The sequence below is a fragment of the Nerophis ophidion genome, linkage group LG09 (genome assembly GCF_033978795.1).
Source record: "Nerophis ophidion isolate RoL-2023_Sa linkage group LG09, RoL_Noph_v1.0, whole genome shotgun sequence".
In the NCBI taxonomy this organism is placed as follows: Eukaryota; Metazoa; Chordata; class Actinopteri; order Syngnathiformes; family Syngnathidae; genus Nerophis; species Nerophis ophidion.
Window position 1 is genome coordinate 1,739,617 of NC_084619.1, and position 7,151 is coordinate 1,746,767.

General features: G+C 39.9%; 1 long non-coding RNA gene across 1 annotated transcript in view; it reads left to right on the forward strand.

The window, feature by feature from the left end:
• LOC133558895 (uncharacterized) overlaps positions 1-3,794 on the forward strand; it is a 32,277-nt gene extending 28,483 nt beyond the window's left edge. The window contains exon 3 of the long non-coding RNA XR_009808055.1: positions 3,641-3,794. This is a non-coding gene — a long non-coding RNA (uncharacterized LOC133558895). The remainder of the gene's footprint in view (positions 1-3,640) is intronic.
• Positions 3,795-7,151: the final 3,357 nt, after the last annotated feature.

Genomic DNA, 7,151 nt, shown 5'->3' on the forward strand with positions numbered 1-7,151 from the left:
TTTTGTTTTCTAGCTTCCAGTGCTAGTTCCCTTAGTTTGTTATTCCGCTCACGTGCATGCTTTTTGTTTGTTGTTGTTCTATTATTTATATTGAATAATGTCTTCATATCCAATGCCTGCCTCCATCTCTGCATCTCGGGGTTCGACACCAAATAAATCTGACAAAAGAAATGTTATTACTTGCTGGCATAATTGAAAATAACTTACAAAATAGCCCAATTTTTGATCAAAAAGGCAATTTTATCGTCAGAATGTCATACAGGCTCAAAACTTGGTTGTTTGGGGTAAAATTTGCCAGCGTGTCCTCACTCATCTCTGCACTAACGTATGCAAATTGCAATCTTCAGCCTTTCAGGTAATTCTTTATGGCTAAGGTAAGGGAGCATGTACGGTCCAAATGAATTGTGGGATTGATCACGTGAATTAATTCGTTATTCTTGACAGCCGTAATATAACTTAAAACATTTTGCATATCGTATGTGGAATTAAATTATGGAAAGGATTAACCAAAGAAACCAAACAAAGCAGCAATATGATTTAGTTTAAGAGACTGTTCAAACTACAAGTGTTCACATTGAGATTATTTAAGTATTTAATATTTGTTTGCTTACTATGGTATATTATTTATGTATTATTTATTTGTTCACTGTTATGGTACAAAGAACAAGGACATTGGATAACATTTCTATGGTATGAAAAGGGGTGGGGTTAAATTAGTCAAAGTACCAAAGATTGTCTCACATACACACACTCGGTGTGGTGAAATTTGTCCTCTGCATTTGACCCATCCCCTTGTTCACCCCCTGGGAGGTGAGGGGAGCAGTGAGCAGCAGCGGTGGCCGCGCCCAGGATTCATTTTTATGGTGATTTAACCCCCAATTCCAACCCTATTTGATGTTCAAACTCATAAACATTTTTTTTTTGTGCAAATAATCATTAACTTTAGAATTTGATGCCAGCAACACGTGACAAAGAAGTTGGGAAAGGTGGCAATAAAGACTGATAAAGTTGAGGAATGCTCATCAAACACTTATTTGGAACATCCCACAGGTGTGCAGGCTAATTGGGAACAGGTGGGTGCCATGATTGGGTATATAAGCAGCTTCCATGAAATGCTAAGTAATTCACAAGAAAGGATGGGGCGAGGTACACCCCTTTGTCCACAACTGTGTGAGCAAATAGTCAAACAGTTTAAGAACAAAGTTTTTTCAAAGAGCAATTGCAAGAAATTTAGGGATTTTGACATCTACGCTCCATAATATCATCAAAAGGTTCACAGAATCTGAAGAAATCACTCCACGTAAGCGGCATGGCCGGACACAATTCTTTCCCTCAGACGGCATTGTATCAAAAACCGACATCAATATCTAAAGGATATCATCACCACATGGGCTCAGGAACACTTCATAAAACCACTGTCACTAAATACAGTTTGTCGCTACATCTGTAAGTGCAAGTTAAAGCTCTACTATGCAAAGCGAAAGCCATTTATCGACAACATCCAGAAACGCCGCCGGCTTCTCTGGGCCTGAGATTATCTAAGATGGACTGATATGGAAAAGTGTTCTGTTGTCTGACAAGTTTATATTTCAAATTGTTTTTGGAAATATTCGACATCGTGTCATCCGGACCAACGGGGAAGCGAACCATCCAGACTGTTATCGACGCAAAGTGTAAAAGCCAGCATGTGTGATGGTATGGGGGTGTATTAGTGAACAAGACATGGGTAACTTACACATGTGTGATGGTATGGGGGTGTATTAGTGAACAAGACATGGGTAACTTACACATGTGTGATGGTATGGGGGTGTATTAGTGAACAAGACATGGGTAACTTACACATGTGTGATGGTATGGGGGTGTATTAGTGAACAAGACATGGGTAACTTACACATGTGTGATGGTATGGGGGTGTATTAGTGAACAAGACATGGGTAACTTACACATGTGTGATGGTATGGGGGTGTATTAGTGAACAAGACATGGGTAACTTACACATGTGTGATGGTATGGGGGTGTATTAGTGAACAAGACATGGGTAACTTACACATGTGTGATGGTATGGGGGTGTATTAGTGAACAAGACATGGGTAACTTACACATGTGTGATGGTATGGGGGTGTATTAGTGCCCAAGGCATGGGTAACTTACACATGTGTGATGGTATGGGGGTGAATTAGTGCCCAAGACATGGGTAACTTACACATCTGTGATGGTATGGGGGTGTATTAGTGAACAAGACATGGGTAACTTACACATGTGTGATGGTATGGGGGTGTATTAGTGAACAAGGCATGACTAACTTACACATGTGTGATGGTATGGGGGTGTATTAGTGAACAAGACATGGGTAACTTACACATGTGTGATGGTATGGGGGTGTATTAGTGAACAAGACATGGGTAACTTACACATGTGTGATGGTATGGGGGTGTATTAGTGAACAAGGCATGGGTAACTTACACATGTGTGATGGTATGGGGGTGTATTAGTGAACAAGGCATGGGTAACTTACACATGTGTGATGGTATGGGGGTGTATTAGTGAACAAGGCATGGGTAACTTACACATGTGTGATGGTATGGGGGTGTATTAGTGCCCAAGGCATGGGTAACTTACACATGTGTGATGGTATGGGGGTGTATTAGTGCCCAATGCATGGGTAACTTACACATGTGTGATGGATTGGGGTGTATTAGTGCCCAAGACATGGGTAACTTACACATGTGTGATGGTATGGGGGTGTATTAGTGCCCAAGGCATGGGTAACTTACACATGTGTGATGGTATGGGGGTGCATTAGTGCCCAAGGCATGGGTAACTTACACATGTGTGATGGTATGGGGGTGCATTAGTGCCCAAGGCATGGGTAACTTACACATGTGTGATGGTATGGGGGTGTATTAGTGAACAAGACATGGGTAACTTACACATGTGTGATGGTATGGGGGTGCATTAGTGCCCAAGGCATGGGTAACTTACACATCTGTGAAGGCACCATTAATGCTAAAAAGTACATACAGCTTTTGGAACAACATATGCTGCCATCGAAGCGCCGTCTTTTTCATGGACGCCCCTGCTTATTTCAGCAAGACAATGCCAAGCCACATTCAGCACGTGTTACAACAGCATGGGTTTGTAAAAAAAGAGTGCGGGTACTTTCCTGGCCCGCCTGCAGTCCAGACCTGTGTCCCATGGATAGTTTGTACACGTTGACCTACAGTGGATTGGTTTCTGTATCTTTAATGCACAAACAGTATCAAAGGACACCACAGTTCTTCCTAAGGTTTAATTTGTTTTTAGAATCGCGCGGAAAATCTTCACACGAGCTATATCCCCCCTGAGAACTCTGCAGTTTGTTTTTTTTGACCTATTTCTTCTTGTCAGAGTTAATAAAATGCAAAACACAAATGTCCCCTGCAGAATATACATAAGCCACAGGTTCATTTGGAGGGGGAAAAAAAAACATTACCACATTTTAAAAGATGTATATACATTTCCCAGCTTGAGGGGGGGGGGGGGGGGGGGGGGTTTACTGTATGTGTGATGCTTGCAAAACAGGTGAGTGTTTTCATTGTATTGCAGCAAGCCCATAAAGTAGCTGATAACCCATCCCTGTGACTTCTTATCTGTCTTCCAGACAATCCCTGCTCCCTGAGCATGTTGTTGTTGTTCACCCCCCCTCCACCCTCGGGCCCGTTATCAGATCCGGAACGTGGGCTCCCAGCAGCTGCAGTTATTGTGGAAGACTACGTTTACAGCCCCCATGACGTCTGTGACAACAGTAGCTTTTATGAGTGAGTACAAGTTGTTTTGTGGTCATTTAGAGAGCTGCTTCTTTACGGTCTTGGTCTACTTCTCTCTCTCTATATTACACTTCTTTAAAAGGGTCCAAACATGCAAAACCAACCTTTCTTTCTGGTTGTGGTGTATTTGTAGTTTTAAAAATGATTCTTATCAATTCTATGCAGAGGATATTCAACTGTTTTGCTCCTTGTTTCACTTTGTATCTGACTTCTTGAAGTGTGTGTCCTGTGTTAAAAACTGGTTGTCCTCAAATTTCCTTCCAATTAAAGACCTACTGAAAGCCACTACTACAGACCACCCAGTCTGATAGTTTATATATCAATGATGAAATATTAGCATTGCAACACATGCCAATACGCCCGCTTTAGTTTATCAAATTGCAATTTTAAATTTCGCACAGAAGTATCATGCTAAAATGTCGCAGTATGATGACGTCACGCATAGCTCGGTTGGTAGAGTGGCCGTGCCAGCAACTTGGGGGTTGCAGGTTCGATTCCCACTTCCGCCATCCTAGTCACTGCCGTTGTGTCCTTGGGCAAGACACTTTACCCACCTGCTCCCAGTGCCACCCACACTGGTTTAAATGTAACTTAGATATTGGGTTTCACTATGTAAAGCGCTTTGAGTCACTAGAGAAAAGCGCTATATAAATATAATTCACAATTCACAATTGTAGAGGACATTTTGTTCCAGCACCGTTCACAGCTATAGGTCATCTCTTTCGAACACATAATTCCACAGTACTATGAACATATGTGTTGCTGAATCTTTTGCGGTTTGTTCAATGAAAAAAGGAGACGTCAAAGAAGAAAGCTGTTGGTGGGAAGCGGTGTATTGCGGCCGCCTTCAGCAACACAAACACAGTCGGTGTTTCATTGTTTACATTCCCGAAAGATGATATTCTACTTTTATGCTCCTTCTTTCACTTTGTATCTGACTTCTTGGAGTGTGTATCCTGTATTAAAAACTGGTTGTCCTCAAATTTCCATCCAATTAAAGTCCTACTGAAAGCCACTACTACCGACCACGCAGTCTGATAGTTTATATATCAATGATGAAATATTAACATTGCAACACATGACAATACGGCCGCTTTAGTTTACTAAATTGCAATTTTAAATTTTGCGCGGAAGTATCATGCTGAAATGTCGCAGTATGATGACGCGTGCGCCTGAGGTCACGGATTGTAGAGGACATTTTGTTCCAGCACCGTTCACAGCTATAGGTCATCTCTTTTCATCGCATAATCCCACAGTACTATGGACACCAAAGCTGAGCCAGCAACACTCAGAACTGCAATAAACAGAACAATTGAGAGGAGACACAAACACCACACTGAACAAACCAAAAGTAGTGAAACCAAAATGCATATTATCAACAACAGTATCAATATTAGTTATAATTTCAGCAAAGCAGTGATTAAAAATCCCTCATTGACATTATCATTAGACATTTATGATAATAATCCAAAAGAACAATAGTGTCACAGTGGCTTACACTTGCATGGCATCTCATAAGCTGGACAACACACTGTGTCCAATGTTTGCACAAAGATAAAATAAGTCATATTTTTGGTTCGCTTCATAATTAAAACCAATTTAAATTATTGCAATCAGTTGATAAAACATTGTCCTTTACAATTATAAAAGCTTTTTACAAAAATCTACTACTCTGCTTGTATGTCAGCAGACTGGGGTAGATCCTGCTGAAATCTATGTATTGAATGAATACACAATCCTTTTGAATAGGAAAAATATCGTTTTTGAATCGAGAATCGAATCGAATAAAAAAAAAAAATCGATATATTATCGAATCGTGACCCCAAGAATCGATATTGAATCGAATCGTGGGACACCCAAAGATTCACAGCCCATATATATATATATATATATATACATATATATATATATATATATATATATATATATATATAGAAGTAATTTTAAATACGATATCATAACTTATACTCCATTAATGTTCTGTAATTGCTTAACAGGTGTTTTTGATAAATATAGAAAAGAAAAAAGAGCCGAATGAATAACTTGACGACTGCAATATCTATCATCATCTTTTTTTCCAATCATGTTTAACGCCGATCGCCCATTCTCGCTATCTGTGGCCACCACCTTATCTCTCTCTACCATTCATGTACACATTTATTGGATTCCAAGTGTCTGGGATCAATCTTTTTGGCCACCAGAGGAGCATAACTAATGGTAACATTAGAGCGGCTTTGTGAGAGAGGGTCGGGCCCGGATGCGGGTTAACCAAGCAGGAAATAATCTATGATTTTTATACCCTGCATGAATGGCCATAGGATATGCCGAGAATAAATTAATCCGCCTCTGCTTTGAAATTGTAGCAGGTTATCTTTTTGAATGGAACAATGAAAGGAGGGCAAACGGGTTTTGTTTGGGATGATTTGCTTCCACCCTTTTGCACACACCCTGCACATTTCTCTGCAGATAATGCCATCATGTCCATGCTCAGCCAGGGTCAGACTAACTTTTTTTTTTTTTTTTGTCTAGAGCAGGGGTCGGCAACCCAACATGTTGAAAAATACAAAAAACGAATCAGTCTGGGGCCGGAAAAATTTATGAGCCTTATGTAAGTGTTATAATAGCTTTCACAGTTATGCTGATGACACCCAACTCTACATGCCCCTAAAGCTGACCAACACGCCGGATTGTAGTCAGCTGGAGGCGTGTCTTAATGAAATTAAACAATGGATGTCCGCTAACTTTTTGCAACTCAACGCCAAAAAAATGGAAATGCTGATTATCGGTCCTGCTAGACACCGACCTCTATTTAATGATACAACTCTAACATTTGACAACCAAACAATTAAACAAGGCGACACGGTAAAGAATCTGGGTATTATCTTCGACCCAACTCTCTTCTTTGAGGCACACATTAAAAGCGTTATTAAAACGGCCTTCTTTCATCTCCGTAATATCACTAAATTCGCTCCATTCTGTCCACTAAAGACGCTGAGATCATTATCCATGCGTTTGTTACGTCTCGTCTCCATTACTGTAACGTATTATTTTGGGGTCTCCCCATGTCTAGCATTAAAAGATTACAGTTGGTACAAAATGCGGCTGCTAGACTTTTGACAAGAACAAGAAAGTTTGACCATATTACGCCTGTACTGTATATACCTTTATATACATATATACATACATATATACCTGTACTGTATATACCTTTATATACATATATACATACATATATACCTACACTGTATATACCTTTATATACATATATACATACATATATACCTATACTGTATATACATTTATATACATATATACATACATATATACCTATACTGTATATATATA